Below are 20,542 nucleotides of genomic sequence, written 5' to 3'. Positions count from 1 at the left end.
AAGTAAACTTTTGCATTTTTTCTCCTTTTTTACTCTGGTTGTTTGGTGCAGAAATAAACACTTCCTAGAAGAATCCCAGTTTAAAGAACTAGAATTTGGAAGAAGGAAATTTTCCCAATTTATTGCTTTTTACTGCTGTGATAATTTACTTCTGATAGTTTATTTTTATAAGTTCTTTACTATTGGCCACTTATTACGATATGCTTCTCACTGGTTCAGCTGCATCAGAAAGAGTGGGTAAAATAAAAATTATGATAATTAAGGTGATCCCAGAGCCTCAGAACCCAAAATTCTGACCTAGTAAGCATGGTTTGGGAAATAGTCAAATATAGTACACTACCACCCTCCAGTTGATTCTAATGCACAGTCATGTTTTGGAAACACTTCTAGGAGGCCAGCAATTTTTCTGGATGGTTACACTTCCTCTTTAGCTGACAAAAAGTACAGTCATATTGTATAAGGAAAAACATAACCTTAGAAAATGACTATGCTGGTATAGATGCAGGTATTTTATATTTACATTTCTCAGGTTGGTAATTTTCATATGTGTCATATATATAACTATATAGATATGTAAATACACACACATGCATTACCTGGACAAATAATGGCTATAATACAAATTGAGGGGTGAGACCCATCCTCTCCTCTGATTCACTTTCTTTACTGTGGTTATAGAACTCTGGTAGATAGATTTATTTCACTGGGAAGGAAAAAGGAGTATTTATATCTGAAGGAAACAAATATACCAAGAAAAAAATCGTATCCAATACTCATATTTGATAATTCTCCCTGTAGAATGACAAGATCACCCCACAATTTTACCACACGAAAAATTACAATTTAAAAGTTCTCTGACACATGTATCCATACACAGATCTTATCATTAAATTTCGGTGCTTTACTCTCAAATATTAACAGAATAGACATTGGATTATCTAGTCTGAAAGACAGTATAAATAAATCAAATCAAACAAACAACAACAAATAAAAACACCTAGTAGGAAATGGAAATAATAGAGAAGAAAGAATCAACACACAATTCACAAAGTGATAAGATATTACATTCATGAAATAAAAACAAGTTATTACAGAGGAAAGGTATATAATCAGAAAATAGCAGAAAGCTCTCCTAAAAGTTAAAAATACAAAAGTAGAAATTGAAAATTCAACACAATGTTTAAAAGAAGTCAAGAAAATTTTCTAGGAAAGAGAACAAAAAGAGAATGTCATAGGAAATGTGATAAGTAAAAGTCAATGAATTTAAGTATCTAATTAGGAGTTCTGATAAATTAACATGAGCTCCAGAAATAAACACATTATCAGAGAATTATAGAAAATCATTCGATGGAGAAACCTGAGTTTTCCAGATTAAAATCTGTATCTATCTATCTATCTATCTATGGCCTACCACAAAAAGTGAGGGGAAGAGTGGAAAAGGACCATGCTATCAAATATCTTACTGATACTTCATTTCATAACCAAGGTTAAAAGAGAAGACATCTTGTGTGTGTACGCGTGTGTGTGTATGTGTAAGTGTATGTGTGATAGACAGATGGAAGGGAGAGAAACAAAGAGAGAGAGACACTAAATGGGGTAAAAAAAACAAATGGAATATCAGGAGACCCATCTAACAGAGTGAACAAAGAGAAAAGAGAAAATCAAAGAGAGGAAATCTTCAATGAAATAGTTCCAGAACATTTCCTAGGACTGAAGAGCATGATTTTACATATTATAGAAGCCGAACTAAAATGCCCAGCAAAAACAGATTTTTAAAAGATCTATACTAAGGTGCATTTTTATGATTTTTCAAAACATAGAAAGGAAACAATCCTTAAACCTTTCCAAGAAGCAGCGCAAGGGAGGAAGGGAACCTATGAAGAAAATACATAAGCTACGTGAAAGATGAATTCTCACTCTATCCATTTGCTTTTGAATAGCTTATCACACTGTACTTTTTCACTGATTCTAATTACAATATATCCTATTTCACATAAAGAGTACAATAAAGAGGCAAGGTCAGGGTGAGGGAGGGTAGGCTATGTGGATGAGGAACTATAGACTTTTTTGTTTCACCTTTGCTTTTCTCTAAGAAACTCTGAATAATGCTTTTTCTTTAATCCTAAAATGAACTGATCATTTTAAGATTCAGTTCTCAGTTTGGCTTTGAAGTTTCGTTTTCGACTTTAATTACCTTTGATGGTAGGGTAAGAATCTTTTGCACAGAAGAGTTTATATACTTAGGTTAATATAGCATAAATTAAGAAGAAAAAGAAGAAAAAACTTTTGCTTGAAGCAGCATTTTAAATTGTAAGGACACATCACATTGACACACACTCAATAATAACACTGAGCAGCTTTTAACTAAGCTGGTAAGTGCTCTTCTTCCCCACCCCCACCTTGGAGACAGCTGCCCCTTCCAGCTCAGGTACTGTGTTTTGGTGATAGACTGATGTCTTTATTTAGGGAGTTATAAAGAATTGCTTCTAGTCATCAGCAGTTTCAAAAACTAGCCATTGAAGGCGGGATAAAGCCTATTCAGAAGATGGATGACAGCTTTTCATTTGAGAATCATACAGAAGGATATTTCCTTCTATAAAAATAGATTCTTCAGTGTAGCTTGAGACTTACATTTTGCAAGGAATTGCCGCTGTAAAAGACGACACTGGAAATTGAAGACTGAAAGACAGAGACATTCTTTCTTTTCATGTAAAAAGCAACACACATGACAAACTTGTCTCAAATCAAATTATACTTTTTACCATGCAAAAGAGGTCTCTGAAACCTATGCTTACCATTACCATATTTTTCTAGAGCATCAAATTTTAGGAATAAATGGCTAAATTATCTTATTTAAATAAGCATTTTGGACTCTAGGACCTAATTCTGTCTAATGACAATGATTAGAAAAAATAGTTTATAACTAGGTAAAAGGAAAGAGAAGTGTGTCATAAGTGTGAATGCACAGAGTATTGCTTTATGTTATCTTCTATTATTTAATAAAATGACAAAAATTCTCAATTAGTAAAACAGGAAATACATAAATGCTACCAAACCTGATTAATTTTCAATGATGGTATTTTTGTGATTAATTATTTAGCAATTGGCACCAGTTGGCACCCCCTGATAATATTTCTATACAGGTTCTGGTCAGCAATTTTTTTTTAAGTTTCTCTGTGTTGTCCATTTCTGAATCTCCTCTGTGTTAAATCCTACATAAATCTAAGCTAATTCAAGTCCAGCATTTGATTTGAATACAAGACACCAATGTTCCCTTCCCCAAGTTTTAAACAGTACTTTGGGATTCCCACTTATGTTCTACAGTCCAAAAGCTGGAGGTATTACTCTTTTTTTTTTTCTTTTTACCTATCACATCTACCAATAATAAAATGTTTTATTTTCTGCTATAGGCTGTTGTTATAAGTCCCTATCTTTTAATGTAAAGAGAGTGGTTTCTAACTCTTAAATATTTTAGAATGTTTTAATTCTAAGATTACACCCCCTCTGTAGTGGCTACAAACTTTGTCCACCAAACTAAATTGGCAAGAATGTGATATTACATTTCAAAAACGCAATTCAGTGTCCTATTTCAAGGCTTCATTCCATCAGGTGTCTGGAACCTAGTTCTGTCCATCCAGAATACCCCCAGCACTCACACTCTCACCTACTTGCATTGAGCTGCATCTATATCCAGATAGCCTTTGCTACCCCAAGTGAATGATCAGGCCACCCAAGATGGCTGTTCTCTTGCTCTCTGTACATCCCTGCTGGTCTGGCGCCTGCTTCATTTACATCCTACTCAGGTGACTGACCTTCCCACATACTTGTCCCTGGCCCCAGCTAGTGACTGCTCTAATCTTTCGATCAAAATATCTTTAGATCAGAATATCGCTTATCAAAGTGGTAATGAGGGGCATGCCCCTCTGCTAGTTTCCCTGGTAACCTATAAGCCAACCTTACGTCAATTCCCCCTATAATGGGTAGCATTCACCCTCCCCCGGCAGCAAAGACTGATACCATGTCCTGCCAGCCATCTGCCACATGGTGCAGTGTTGCTTCAGGACCTTGCTTCAGACATGTAAGATCCCCCAATCCATTAAACCATTGATGTCTCTGTCGCTAACTCTGGGCTCTTCCTTCTCTCTCAATGCTGGGCAAGTACAAGGCTTGCAGGCCTGCAGGGTGCAACCCAACACACCAAGGCATTGGGTAGAATGCCTTTTCCTTGAACTGCGTCATCTCTACATGCTGGCATTCATAAAACATCCTTGTCCCTACCTCATCTTCAGGGTTGCTGATGTGTTTGTTCCTTGTTCCTGAATGCAAGCCTTTTCTAAGTCCAGTTTTCTTTCAACCACTTCTGCACCACACTGAAGGTTGCCTGGAAATCTTTCAGGCTGCTTGAGGCTCTTTACCATCTTTATAAAACCATACTCCAGCACACACGGAATCAGGGCTGCAGATAAAACTGAGGCTGTCTAGCCCATTGTCATTTCATGACATGGGGGAATTGAATTTTTGCTGTGCCTTCAGGTTTTTGCTATAAGTAAGGTACAGGGACTCTCTACTATTTGATAGAACTTTAAAACTTTAAAACTTTCTGGGATTACTTAGCCAGGAAGACTTTAAAACTATTTTAATACTATACCTAGACCTTGAATTTTGAACATCAAAAATGACGGGCTTAATTTATTTAACTGTGTTTAGCTCTAAGAACATCTTCTTAAGAAGACAGAAGACTTACAGTTTACCTAAGGGAACAGAGGGAAGGTCACAGGTTTAAATAAATATAGATGGGGGAAAATTCACATAAATAAATTTATTGAGATACTATTCCACCACATACTAAGGTTTAGTTGATCACCATATTTGTAATGTGTGTGTGTGTGTGTGTGTGTGTGTGTGTGTGTGTGTGTGTTTAAACAGGCCCCTTCTTTTTTAATTGGATGAAATTCATTAGCTAGATACGGAACATAGTATCACACAGAATTAAGTTAATTTCAAATGGTGGTTCAGTACTTTGATTGATAGGTAACCTGGTAAACATTAAAAAAAATACTTTACTTTCCACATCTGCAAAACAGGAGTAATAACACCTAAATATTGAATGTCAGGAAGATTAGATGTTAGACTACATATAGAAAATTTTGGCAACATTGGTAAATGGCAGCTATGTAGGCTAGCAAAGCACTTGCGTACATTTGTAGGAGGCTTTAGCAGAGAGGTGTTAACAGATTGAAACTGCCTGTTACACAGGATATTTTAGAACAGGTTATTATGAAGATTACTTTTAGAAGCAAATTATTCTATATCTAAATACTGAGTGTCCTTAATTCTCTTATTCTGCTTTATTGTTCTTTATAGCACTTATCACTGTGTTTACATATTTTTTCAGTTGACAGTTGTCTCTCTCACCTATCATAATGGAATCCATATGAGCATGGAACTTTCTTATGCCCCTACTACGTCTCCAGCTCCAGGTACAGAGTACACAATTAATATTTATGTATTTGTTGAGAAAAAAGTAAATAAGTAAATGAACTAGTTTTATATTGGTTAAATTTAGACACTCAAAATATACAAAACTTAAGAAATATTTGTATATGTTTGTTAATTAAGTTTTCATGACGGTGAACATGTAACATTTAAACTAAAAGAAAACAGTCTAAGCTTGTCTTTTAACATTCACCTGCTGCCACTAAGTAGCTTTCCTAGAGGCCAACTGGAAGTAGCTCTAAACAAAATGACGTAGTGCTAAGGAGAGAGCAAAAGTAGCATTTTGCAAAAGTAGCATCCTGGTAGCATTTACACTAGAAATTCTTTACCTGAGTAACCTCCTCCCACCACATCAACACAGCAAACTTTATAAAAGGAATTTTGAAGGGGAGACATAGTTTCATACTTAGAAAACATCTGTTCTCACTAGATTAGAATTTCTACAGTTTGCTTTAGCCTATACATGTTTAGGCATTACCAAATAAGAAACGAAGAGTAGTAAAAGTGACTTGATAAATCTGAACATTTTTTACTGCTGAATTTTGAGTAGTCACAGAGGAAGGGTAAGCTGTAGTGATCCAAACGTTAGGACTTGTAATAAGAAGGATTGATGACAGCATGGAACTTGGGCTGCATGTGCCACAGATGTAGATCATCCCAAAAGACAGAAAGAAGGTATCAAGAGAAGAGAATATGAGCCAGAAATAGGACAATTAAGTGGGATCTTGGGAAAGATGGACACTGCAGATCCAATTCAACAAAGATAGAAAGGAGGCATCCAGGGACAAAACAGAATGCCACAGGCACATGGCCAGAAGAGTGCAGGGGTGTTTAAAGAATTGAGCAGGGGTATGTTACCAAATGTTTAACCATTGGCTCTTTGAAGAAAAAACAAACAAATATTTGTTGCATTTGCCGATTTCCATGGTACAAATACCTCCACTGTGGCCTATGTCAAGCTAAAAATGTTTAAGAACTAGACTGTAAAATTCTTGAAAATGTGTCCCTTGGCTCAACCCACCAATTGTGGAGAGTAATCATATCTAGGTGAACATGTGGTGTGAGGGTCCTACTAGAAATATGAGTGAGAACATATGAAATTTCAGGCTAATGAATTCAGACTAACGAATTTGCTTTTTTTTCTGTAGGGGTGCGATGTATTCAATCCAGACTATTCACAGGCTTTATACTGTTAGAATGAGGTTAATAATTATAAACTAAAAGCTAAAATAGAGCCATATATTTCAGATTGCCAGAGTAAGTACACACTGAATGTATAAATGTATATAATGGGAAATAAGTTCCTTTCATCATTTTCCTTTTCCTTTTCCCTCTAGTGATATCTTTTTGAAATAAAATCTTGTATTAAAATAGATATTTTACTCCATTCTCTCTTATTCCTTTAACACTCTGTTAAACTTACTTTTCTAAGAGGCTGCACTTGCCTTGGCAGAATGCAACTTCCCCATAAAAGAGAATGGAAAAAACAAAAATGCTGTTGCTTTGTTTGGCTCTGTATCTATTAATAAACATACTTTTATGTAATAGTTCTGGTTAGTTTTGTTATGCTTCCCAGAACATAGTCCTGTAACCATCCCTGAACTTATATTAGATTGTCTGTGGTAGAGGTGAGGAGGGAAAAAGAAAAATCAGAGGGAACTATGGAAAGGAAGGAAGAGGCAAGCAGAGAGGTGTCTCCCCAGAGAGTTATTCACAGTTTCACTAAGGAAGCCCATTTCTTAACCTCCAAGATATGAAAATCCCCAGAGATAAATGTTAGCTCTTTGATATTTATATATATTTATGTCTTGTTTCACCTAAATTAATGTGAACTCTTTGGACTCTGAAAGCTAAAGTAAATTTTTCTACCTTCTAGGAATTTTCCTGGAATCTATGTGCTGTGACATATGACAGGCCTGAAATCTATCTTATTAGTATCTCTAATGATCTTACTCAGAGTTTAAGCAATTTTCATTAAAATGCGCAACTCATCAAGTCATGGTAAGTAATTTAAAAACTCCTTCACTTTTTTTCTCCATGAAAGACACGTAGAGCATAATTGGATGCTATTGTGGTAGATAGCACTTGGTATGATTATTCCTGACACTTTGCTTATCTTACTGACACACAGTGCAATCTTCAGATAAATAAAATAACAACTCACTTCCCTTTACAACAAAGAATATAGTCAGAGATAACAATGATTGGGGAATTTTGAATCTCTGCTAAATTCATATGTTAATGAACAGCTGTGATATTTCCCAGACACAAACTAAAGGGAAGACAATTCCCAGGTTTCCATACAATCTAAAAACTTTTACAAAGACTCAAACTAAGAGATGAAAGTGAAAATATCAGTAGTTTTCACATTATGTCCATTTACCTTTATGGTTCTGAGTTGTCACTCTGCTTGGTTAAGAAGGTCTAAATGTCGTATCAGTGCTTTTATTTATTTATTTTACACTTTTCTACCTTTATAAAAAAGTAGAAGTCCCCAGATACACAACACATCTCAGGTTGCTGTAATTGTTTACTTTTGCTCCATGGAAACATTAATGGCAAAAACGAGGGTACATCAGGAAATAGTATTTAAATTAGCAACAATTACGTCAGTGTATTTATAAATTAATTATGCCATTTGTTCATGCTTTTCCTAAATGCAGCAATGAGGTCTATGCACCAGCTAAGGTAATTAGTAAACAGATAAAATGATGACTAAGAGTCCTCCAAGAGCTCTCAGTCAGACACCTACTTTCAAAAACATTTTCCCTGCCACCACAGATTTTAAAACTTAGTTGGGGAGGCAAGACATATGTACATGAAATGTAAAATAACCACAAAATTTTGAAATTAGATACATTCTTATATTTCTTCTGTGACTATGTCCTCTTGGAAATAACAGTGAGGATTTATGATTTTCCACCTTTTAGTATAAATTAACATAAAAAACTGATTCAGAAACAAATATTACTTCCTTTATATTAGGCTAGGGTATATGCCACTTGATTTACTTTACTTCTAGTTGGTCTAACTGCTAATATGGTTTGTAAAGATTCATTCACTCTGACAGTCACACTGATAGAATATTTTCAATGAAGAGCAATTCAAATACTTCTCATTGTTCAGTCGGTTGTGCCATGAATATATAAATGCATCCAAATGATATTACGCTAATGAGATCTACCAAATGGCAGGTGCCATGAGAAATAGAACTCTTTTTTCAAGAACTATATATATATATATATATATATATATATATATATGTATATCTGCTAGTATTTGCTTTGAAAATAAATGAAGATATTTCAAAAAGAGATGTGAGTTTATATTCACTGTAGTCTGTATCTGTACCCAAATTCTGGAGACCTGGAACATTTCTCAACAAACCACACCTACAATCTAGTCAAGGTATAACTTTATCATTTAACTTAGAAATCAGGCTATATGTATCTTTATTTTATTTTTTAGTCAGAATCGGTGTTAAAGACTCCACAGTGTAACTACATAGAAGGCAGGGATACAATCTAACAGGTTTGGGGGACATACTACCATACTACCATCTACAGAGCCAAATACACTAATAGTCTTAGTGAATATTTACACAGGCTTAATTTCATGGTAGAACTTCTTTAACCATTTCTCCTCAAACACTTCTGTTAAATCTTACTGCATCAGTTGGTTTTCCTCTCCTTTATTTTTAGCTTCTCTATGTCTACTAATTAATTCCCCAAGGCTACAAACATGCCCAAGACTCTTCTATATTAAAGAATTCTTCCTTGATCCTGGTCCCCTCTGACCACCCCCCGACACACACACATTACCTCCACATTCCCCTTTCTGCATCTAATATTTGACCCCCTCTGAACGTTACTTCACAGAGTCAGAACTGGGAAAATTCTTAGTGGACTTCTAATTGCCCAATTCGATATACGACTTCTAATTCTTTAATTTGACCTTTGTAGCATTTGAATATGTAGATAATTTCTTGAAATCAGCATATATTAGTCTTTAATTATCTTCTTACCTTAAAATCTTCCTTCCTCTCTTCATTAATCCTATTTATTTGCCTGTATCTTAATCTGGCATCCCCCAGATGCAGTCCTTTGTCTTCTTGGCAGTATCCTCCACACAAGTGACTTCAACCATCACTCAGATGAGGGGATCTAAATTTAAAGTGTATATAAAAACACAGAAAGAAGTTTTCAAAATGTGATCTTGTGTTCCTGTCCCACAAATGTAGGTCAGTAGATCTGGATTGGGGCCATGGTCTCTGTAAATGGGGAAAAAAGTCTTTGCGATACTCATATATGTTTCTGTTTGAGAAGCCATGATGATTATAGTTTTAGGTCTCTAAGCTCCAAACCCATACATAGATCTAACTGCCTACTGGGCATATTCACTGTAAGGACCCACAGATAGATCCAACTTGTCTTAGTCTAAAGCAAAAATCATCGTCTCCTCTGATGCAAAGCTACTGAATCTTCTATACTCCTTAACTCTGTCACTGGCATTACCATCCATATAATAACCCAAGTCAGAAATCTGGAGATATCACTGATTCCTCCCTATCTCTCACTTGGTCTTGTAAACTCTATCATCTTGCCCAATCCCAGAGATAGTCCTTCCTTCCCTTCATTCCTAATGTTACCTTAGTTTACAATTTTCCTTCTGTATGAATGCCATTTCTTCTCATTTGACATGAGAAGACACACACACACACAGAGACACATATATATATTTCTGAATTCCGTTCAAACTCAGTTTTCTAATAATACTTGTCTTGACTTTTTTTTTTTTGGCTGTGCCACACAGCTTGTGAGATCTTAGTTCCCTGACCAGGGATTGAACCCAGGCCCTTGGCAGTGAAAGCAGAGTCCTAACCACTGCACTGCCAGAGAATTCCCTGTCTTGACTTCTTGACTGTCCTTTATACATTGTACACTGCCCTCCTTTCTCTAAAATGATATTCTTATTTGTGACTCTCAGTGTCCTCTCCACATCTCTATCACTTTACCTGAAATTCTTAAAGTGTCTATTTGAATATCTTTCTTTATATTAGGCTGTAATGCTTTGATGCAGGAACTATTATTAGCTGTTTTTGATTTCTATTGATTAGCAGAATATCTGATCCACTGTAGAACCTTAAACAAATGTTTGATATGTGTGTATGTGTGCATTTAATGTTCACATGGATGTGTCTAAAGGCCTAATGTTGCTTTTTAATGCATAATTTTATACATTATTTGTAGATTTCTACATATATATGATTTCCCTCTGAGATTGATATGTTATTTTTAGTTAATGTATAACACACTAAAGTGTAAAGATTTATAGCTTACTCAATTTCACACAGTACCTCATTAGTAAAGTCAGAAAGCTATCCATAATTCTTCTTATCAAGTGCTATTTCAAATGGAAGAATAAAGTCACAGATATCAGGGATACCAAGACATTTGCCACTGGTTTAAATGTGAGATTTGGAAGAATTTTCAACAGGCTCCAATAACGTTGTGAGTGTCTCCATTTAAATTCTGCTTGAGGATTTAAAACCATTTAAAACCACCTGTTTGTGCATTCTATTTCTCATGTTGCACACATAAATGTGAGTTTTTGCAAGCAAAAGCAGATGCACTCCCAAAATGTGTCAGCACATTTTCAAAAGCCTACTGAAAATGTGTCCTCATATGTCTCCAGACTTTGTTATAACTTACATCAGTGAGCTGTATAAATTGGTTTCTTGAATATCCATTACTGCAAATTACCAGGCCAGGAAAATACCATATAAGAGCCTGTAAAATCTCACAAAATATAATATCTTTCTTAGGAAGAAACTAAAGAGAACAAAGTTATGCTGGCACATTTTATCCCAGGGAGATCTCAGAAGTAAAGATGGCTTATTTTTAGAAAAAGGATGCATTAAAATAATTCATAGATAGTACTGTCCCTCTTACCCTCAAATACACCAGCTGATGTTGGGTGAGGTGAAGAAAGAGCAACTCTAGTTTTATTGTATGCCTTGTTACAAGTAGACAGGACAGAAGAGTAGAAGATTGGGGTATAGAGGGATAGTTAGTTCTTTGGGGGGCAAAGTATTCATTAGAATGATTGCAAAATTTCCAATCATGATAAAAATAATGAAAAGCAAGGATAGATCAATCTGTAACATAACATTAATCTTTCCTCGGTTGGTAGTTCTTAGATAAGATCAATTAGTCTGTACTGAGCAAATTGTTAACTAGAAGGGAAAACATAGTACTCAAGTCTCACAAAGTTCACTAACAGATAACCAAGATGGGGTTAGATATGCTTCCCACTATTAAATGGCAAGCTGGAACATATCACTTGCTTCACTTTTCATCTCTGAATCCCTGCTCTACCAAACTCTGGAAGAAACTTATCACATGCATCTCTCTTTTTATTTCCCCATATATTTGTTTTTTGTTTGTTTTTACTGCATGTTTGCACTCTATCTTCAAACATATGCAACACTATCTCATATCAGTTCATTTTATTTTTCTCAAATGTGGTACCTGTGATGGTTAATTTTATGTGTCAACTTGACTGGGCCAGAGGATGCCCAGATATATAGTTAAACATTATTTCTGGATGTATCTATGAGGGTAATTCTGGATGAGATTAACTCTTAAATTGGTAGACTGAAGAAAGCAGATTTTTTTCTCCCCAATGTGATTGGGACTCATCCAATGAATGAATGGCCTGATGGAATAAAAAAGCTGAATAAAAAAAAAATAATTCTCTCTCTCTCCCTGACTTTGAGCTGGGAAATTGGTCTTATCCTGCTTTGGACTTAGACTAAAACTGGAACCAGTGGCTCTTCAGCATTTCCAGCTTGCCAACTACACTTATTAAGACTTCTCAGCTTCCATAATCATGTGAGCCAATTCCTTATAATAATTCTTAATAGATGATGGAGAGATGGATGGATAGATAGATAGGGATACTATTGGTTCTGTTTCTCTGGAGAACCCTAACTAATGTAATACCCTATAATATCTGTGACTTTACATTCCATACCTTCTCCTTCCCTGCTTGCCTCCTATGAGATTTATATCATACAGCCATATGATATAAATCTCAACAGGTCTTTAATTATTTTTTATTTTAACAATTTATTGCCCATATATATATGTATATACATATATATATGTGTGTGTGTATATATTCAAAGTGTATTTTTATATCTAGTAGATATTTTTGGAATGCATGTAAAATACTTTCATTATCCATTTCCCTAATGTGGACAATTATGTTGCCTCCTAGTCTTTGCTACAAAAATAATACTGTGATGAATACCATTGAACCTGACTCCCTGAACATATCTCTACAGCATTATGCAAGAAATGAAAGTAATATGCCAAACTTCTTTACATATTTAATTTTATAAGGGTGCCAATTGTTTTAAAAATAACTGCAGTGGGGCTTCCCTGGTGGCGCAGTGGTTGAGAGTCGGCCTGCTGATGCAGGGGACATGGGTTCGTGCCCCGGTCCGGGAGGATCCCACATGCCGCGGAGTGGCTGGGCCCGTGAGCCATGGCTGCTGCGCCTGTGCGTCCAGAGCCTGTGCTCCGCAATGGGGGAGGCCACAACAGTGAGAGGCCCACGTACCGCAAATAAATAAATAAATAAATAACTGCAGTGATTTATCACTTCATCAGTGGTGCATGAGGATTTTCATTACCCCAAACCCTTGACTGCCTTGGCATTATTAAATTTCCTAATCTTTTTCAGTTGGAATGGGGTTAAAGTGAAATTTCATTGTCAAATTTGCAAAGCTGCAAATTTTTTTTCCTGATTATTAATAAGTTAATGTAGCTATTCATAGAGAAGGTAGTTATTAGCAAATTTCAGAATTTCAGGAAGCTTATAAAACAGACAAGGACAGTACAAAAAACAAATGTAGGACAATTTCCAAAATATAATTTTGACTACTGTGGTACCCTGAATAATTGTCTCCCAAAAGACATTTACATCCTAATTCTTGGAACCTGTGAATACTAACCTATATAGAAAAAGTGTAAGTATTACTTTATATGGAAAAAAAAAACACATAATTAAGGACTTTGAGACTGGAGAGTATCCTGAATTTTTCAGGTGGACCCTGTATTTATTTCCTGTGGTTGCTGTATCAAATTGCCACAAAATAGGTAATTTAAAACAACAAAAATTTATTCCTTTATAGTTCTGGATGCCAAAAATCTAAAATTGGTATCACTGAGCCAAAATCAAGGTGTTGTCAGCATTGCATTCCTTCTGGAGGCTCCCAGGGAAAATCTGGCCCTTGCCTTCTCCAGCTTCTGGTGGCAACCCTTGGCCTGTGGCTTGTTGTGTAAGTGTGGATTTTGAGGCCATTTACCTCCAATTACTGGAGTATGGGCAGTGATTGAATGAGATATTCAACTCTTCCAACAGCTTCTCTGGTGGAATATAGTTTGTTACCTTTGTGGATGCCTGTGGTGCTTACATGGATGGGCTGGTTCCTGTAGCATCAAGAATTTTCTGTAATTGTTCGAAAGAAGTCATCAGAGGAAGAGCCAACTGTAGGAGATCTCTTTGGTTTCCAGAGTCCCCAGTAATAGTTCTTCAATAAGTAAACTTGCTTCTTCAAGTCACAGGTATCTCAATGGTAAGTAATGAAGATTTAAATCTCTTTCTCACAGGAATATTGATACTTCCATTAGGTTGTGTCTGTGGAACATGGGGCCTTAGTGAAGTCCTCTGAGTCTGGGATCTTTCAAGCTTGGTCTGTGCATGTGTTTAGATTCATAGACAAGAAGTTTCACATTTATTCTCGAAGCACTTTGTTAAAATTCATAATATTCTGTTGTGAGTTCTACATTTTTTAGATTAATTTGGGTGATAATTATTACCTGCATTATTGTGTTCTCATCTGCAAACATGCCATTTCTCTCTAGTTATTCAGTTGTAGTTTTATTTCATTTAGAAGATTTAAAAATTTTCTCTATGATAATTTAGGTATTTATTTTCTTTGTCTTTCATTCCTGTATCTTATTTTTTTGTATCCTGCTTTATAAAGAAGCACATGCAACGATATATTGAAAAATATTAGTGTACAGTACAGCAGATAAGGTTCAAGAACTTTAGAACAAAAATAAAGCAAAATGCAAGTATGTTCAGCAAAAGCAAGAAGTTCAACAACAGCAGTTAGTTGATGGAGAAGTCAAATCAATTTTTTCAAGAGAAAGATGGACACACCATTCAGAAGCACTGATGGTGACTGTCTTGTCTCTCTAGTTTCTACAGATCATCTGATACTTTCATTCCAACTTAGTATATGTCCCAACTTTATGGTCCCTGCAGGCTGCTCTGTTGGGTGCACAATAGTTTATTTTGGCTGCTGCCAAAATCCTATATCTCCTAGCTCTATCCCATTTTATGTTTCCAATTCTTTCCCCAAGCCTAGAGTTTAATTATTTTTGTCTTTTTATTTCTACAAAGATGACTCTGGCTTGCAAGAGAATAAAAGGGCCTTGTGGGCAAGAATAATTAATCAACAAACACACATGCAAGGAAAAATAAAGAGTTCCTAAATAGTTACAAATATTTTGAAAAACAGACCAAACAAAGTGAATTGATGCTACCAGATATTAAGTCATGTTTTATGAAGTATAGCAATTCAACAGTGTGGTACTAATGCAGAAATATTCTTATAGACCAATGTAAAGGGTAGATATTCCTGGAAAAGATATATATTTTTTAGTACTTGGAAATGATATAACTGTCATCACAAGTCAGTAAGAAAGAGACTAATGAGCAAATGGTATGTGAAAATCAGCTTAACAGCAGATCAAAATAAAATTGTTTTCCTATCTCTGACCATGTTTAAGTAATCTTAAGATGAATTAAAGACCAAACGTGTGAGTAAAACTGTAAAGAAAACAAAGGCATTAGAATATATTTGTGACCTTAGCCATAAGTTGTTAAGAAAAAATATGATGCATTTAAATGCATCAAAATTAAATATTTCTTGATCAAAAAAGAGATGCATTAAGTTCTAAGTTAAGTGGTAGACTGGGAGGAGATAACTGTAATGACTGTTTATCAAAAGGATTAAATCACACAATGGAGACTCTCCCCAACTTGTAGATCTCCATCAACAGTTGTCAAGAGAGTGTCTACATAGTCAAAGTAAGACTTCCTAGCTCTGACCTCAAGGCTTTCTTTGGTGGAAGTAAAGAAAAGAATCTTAGTGCTTGATGTTAATTTACATCCCTAGAGGCTTCCATCTGTAGGTGCCCTAGAACTCTGCATTCCTGCAAGTGCACCTTCACTTCCCCCTCTTCTTCACAGTCTCTCCATCACTCCTTACACATTGAGGCCATTGAGCAAGAGTCTCATCAAGGACTTGATCCTGCTCAGTCACCAACAGAAACCCAGGTCAACTTCTGTACCTCAGACCTTAATACCTGTAAAGTCTGGCATTTTAATTTTTTAGACTCTCTCTGTTATGCCTTCTCATCTATTAAAACCATGTCACTTTACCATCTAGACCCCATGGTCAATAATCAACAAATCCCCTGCATCCTCAACCTCTGAATCTTTTTGTTCTAATCGAAATCTGGCTTTTGCCTGATGCAGCTTCTCCAGTAGCCCTCTTGGGTGGAGGTGGTTTCTCTTCCATATATTTTATACTCCTGGGCTGCAGCTGCCTAACACAGAGTATATGCTCATTAAATATTTATTGAATAAAACTGTTTAATGAATTTAGATCGCATTTTCCTTTTTCCTAACTTTCATAAGTAGCTTTAACTTTTTAATCTATAACATCATTTTATACATCAAAATGCTAAATTATATCCATAAATTATGATTGTGTTCAGTTTACTCAAGAAATCAAAGATAGCAGCACACAATTTATAAATCTTTCCTCACTGTTTTAGACTGATTTTCACAGAACAATGCGGCCAACACGGTATCCACAGAGTAGCAGCAGCAACTGGGAACTGTAAGAAATGCAGATCTTTAGGTTCTACTCCAGACCTACTGCCTCAGCAATCTGTGTTTTCACAAGCCCTCCTGATTGATTCTGGGACAGACTAAACTCTGAGAACTACTGCAATGTAGACTGATGTCATAGAAACACAGGTTGATGGCAGAGCTTTTATGAAGGTGGTTTATTGAGGAAGTGTTCAGAGGTGAAACCTGTAGAGAAGTGAGGGAAAGCATCTTGGCTCAAGTCTGGCCACAATCTGATCCTACGGGGAAATCTGCAGTATCAGTGAATCCTAACTTGAGGCAAAAGAATAGGACTTCTGTGATTCTGAAATCACTCTCCACCTCTAGAGTGAAGGTGTAGCCTTCAGGTACTTCTGCATTAAATAGACCTGGTAGACCCAAGGCAATTCTCAGAATGGTGCTGCTGGTGGCCTTTGGCCTCTAACATTCATGGCACTTTGGGTTGGATGCACTGTCCAGAGATAGCATAAGAAGGACATGAATGAGGCACAAAACTGAACTTTATACCACATTTTATCTGAAATTTCTCTCAGAGAGAGAGATTATTTAGGTTTTTATGCATATTTTCCTTTGGAAAACAATAAAAGAACATTTCATCCACAGACAGAAAAATTCAAAGATAAAAACTTCCAGTGCCTTCAAGATAATTTTAATTAGTCCTTCAATCAGGTGCATAATTTTCAGGCTTTCTCAACATTTTCTTTAATTCTTGCCAATCCACTTTATCCTCAGTCTTAAAACCAAAAGGTTTTTAATTTTTTAATTTAAAATATTTTTATGAAATGACCTCTTGACCACATAATGAATCTATCCTCTTATCTATTAATTCATTCAAATCCTGGGTATTTTAAATTGCTCAAGCCCTATTTGGTCTAGATGATTATGCTGTTACTTGTGATTTTACTCCTAGAAGTTGATAGTACGTTCATTTTAGAATCATGAATTAAGCCATAATCCTAAATAAATTGCTCAATAATAATTTAAGCTTCTGAAGGTTTGATTAAGAATGCTAAGGGATTATAAAAAGAGTGCTGATGACCACTTATATGGGGACAAAAGACAATGTCTTCAAAACTTTTTTTAAGTATCTATACTTGGAAATTAATATTAAATATTTTTTCACACTTTCCCTTTAGAAAGAAAATGCACATACTAAAGTTAGCTCTAAATAACTGTTTAGACACGATTTAAGCAATTTTATAAATAAGCATAGGCACATTGTAATGCCTTGTATTAATTTTAAAAATAGCTTTCAAAAGAATTAAAAGACTTCTTCGAATTTGTAGTTTCTATTGATGGAGAAAACCAGAAATTATATAATTCTTGTGCTATATTGGTAGGCCTATGCCCCTTCCTTGCCCCCTTTTAAAATAGCTATGTTGAGACTCTGTTTTAAAAATGTGTATATATAGACATATTTTTTTCCATAGTTGGAATCAAGATATATTTTCCTTAGGCTTATTTCAAATGCCTCCTCTCTTTTGTACCTTCTTTCTTTCATCATTTTTCCTTTAGGTTTTTTCCTCCTGTTCCTCCTTGTTCTCTAGAGATATAACTTAAACAGGACTGAAGTAAAATTATTTTAAGCACGATTCTATACCTATACTTCCTTGATTTCTCTCATTGACGTTCCTCTTTTTAGAATAAAGTCTAGTCATACTGTTACCCTGAATTGGTCCTCATTTTTTCCACTCTTTCCTTTTCTCCTCAGTCCATGTGAGTCTCCTTGCTTCCCTGTGTGAGACGATATGCAAGGTTGGCTGAGAGCAGGCACTCTTTTGAGAAAAACCTGGCTTCAATGTGAGCTCCAAGATGTGAGGCTTGGCGCAGGTTAGTGAAGCTCTCCGTTTTCTACATCTGAGTTTTCCCATCTGTAAATCGCATGAAAGTAATGGTCTACTTGTAGCAGACGCTGTTTGTCCCTCATTCAGATTCCCCTTCAATAGCCAGTGCAGAAACCTCCACATCTGCCCCTTTTCTCTGGAGAATACCTCTCGGCTAATGGCAGCCCCCTTGTCCAGAAGGTTAACCACCCTACACCTCTACCCGTGTTCTGGGAGCAGCTAACAAGCAATGCAGGCTGACCACTTAGCTCCAGGGGATGCAAATCTGGTAGAGATTTGTGCCCTAAAAATTTCTACCAACCCCATAGATCAGGCCTAGAATGCTTACTTGAGGACACATCCTTGCCCATCTCATTTCTCTTCCCTATCTTGCTTCCTTCATTTCCTTACAGGTGTTACTGAAGATCATGCCTTCAATGCATCATTTATGCCCAAATTCCTGTCTTAGGCTCTGCTTCTAGGAAATACAAAATAAAAAGTTTGTTACCAGGAGTGGTTCTAGCAAGCAGGCATGGAGGATGGGATTCTGGAGTTGAAACACCTACTGGTCAGCAGACAATAAAAACCCCATTCCTGGTGGTAAGTGGAGTACAGTATTACTGACAGGATTTGGAAGTGTGACTGCTACTTTAACCTGCAGTGAAAAAGGATGGATCCAGGTACACAGCGCATACAGGATGCACTGGCTTGTGCAATGTCTCTAGCCTTTTAGAAATAGTGAAGAAATGGTAATAGGTACTGGGAATGTTGGTGGCTGCTGATAAACATCATTAATGCTTAAAGAAGGAAAAGACAGGCTCAGGGAAATCAATCATTAATTTAAAACGAAGTGTGATAGTCAATATGTCTCCTTGGCAGCCTTTAAAGATACTCTTACCTCCTGCTGACAGGGTTGAAAGCCAAGCACTGAGCTATCACAGAATTCAAATTAGTACAATAATTACTTGTATTGGTAAATGAGCCACCAAAAATAGGTTAAATTTTGGTCTATATTCTGTGTTTAAGGATTCAGGTAAGCAGAATATAGTATAAACTGATTTCGATCCAAAATTTTCAGTGTTCTTGCTGAAAAAGATTTCAAAGGTATTCATTAAGTATAGTGAATGACTGACTTTTAGACCATAATGTTGTTTTCATTTTGCAGAAAGGAAAGGAATATTGCACATTTTAAATAACTATGCAATTATATGTAATCTCATTTAATTCTCACAACTAGCCAAGGAAGTCTGGTACTTCTGTAATGACCATTGTACAGATGGGGAATACAAGGCAAAGAATGTTTAAAATTTCTAAAGATAAAGCGTAGTGGCAAGTAAAAGCTAGAACTTAAAACCAAGTTTTGATTCCAGGAAATGCTATGTTGTTTGTCTACATGATTCTTTCCTTTTCTGAACAGCTGGAGAATTTTTCAACTATAGTTTTTATTGTTTATTGTTCTTTGTTGGACATGGGGAAAATATGTAGTCTGCACGCTTTAGATCTTAGAATATAGTGTAGAAAAAATTGCCCAAATTACCTGAAGAATTCACCTAGTGAAATCAGATATGAGCAACATAATCCTTGGGGCTAAATATCACAGTAGACCTAGAGATGAAAGGGCCCTCTTGGGCACACAGAAGGGTCCATCTGCCTTAAAAGTGAGAGGTCTCCTGGAAAATAAATCACCTAAGGGGAAAAGAAAGGAGGACTATGAGATGTTTAAGGACAATGGGAAGAGGAGGATTCGAAGGAACGAAATCTAATTGTGATTTGCTGTGCTGGTAAGAACTTTTGGGTTCATCATCTGTAGATGATGATAAGGATCTCAGATTATATTAGGGAAAGATAGATTTTGCTAAAAGGATTCACATGGACTGGAAGCAGAGTCAATCAGAATCTGTGTCAATTCTAAGCTTATGCTACTACCTCAAATCCTGTAAGGTATCTTTTTATAGGTTCTTTTCTTACATCCATTCTCTTCACCAATTCCCTTCATAATCTCTTGTTCAGATTGCTTGGCTTAGTTCACTGGTTAGATGCCTAATGAGTAGAGCTCTTTTTCAGGGTCACTGATCAAACTCTATGATCTGCTTGTGGATCAGATACTCAAACTGGTCCAAGGAATGACTATTCTTGTGCATGGTAAATTTCTTTGATTCTCCTAAGCAGAAGACTTTAGATAGGCAGTTTCAGGTGGGGGTATTATTTTTGGCAGCAATATGACTTAG

General features: G+C 35.9%; 1 long non-coding RNA gene across 1 annotated transcript; it reads right to left on the bottom strand.

The window, feature by feature from the left end:
- Positions 1-642: 642 nt before the first annotated feature.
- LOC125960629 (uncharacterized) lies at positions 643-18,784 on the bottom strand. The gene is made up of 3 exons (XR_007470484.1): positions 18,664-18,784; positions 9,521-9,659; positions 643-730 (listed from the first exon to the last, which is right to left on the bottom strand). It is a non-coding gene; the product is annotated as an uncharacterized LOC125960629 (long non-coding RNA).
- Positions 18,785-20,542: the final 1,758 nt, after the last annotated feature.

Source organism: Orcinus orca, chromosome 12 (assembly GCF_937001465.1).
Source record: "Orcinus orca chromosome 12, mOrcOrc1.1, whole genome shotgun sequence".
Classification (NCBI taxonomy): Eukaryota; Metazoa; Chordata; class Mammalia; order Artiodactyla; family Delphinidae; genus Orcinus; species Orcinus orca.
This window is presented reverse-complemented; position numbering and strand designations above follow the sequence as displayed.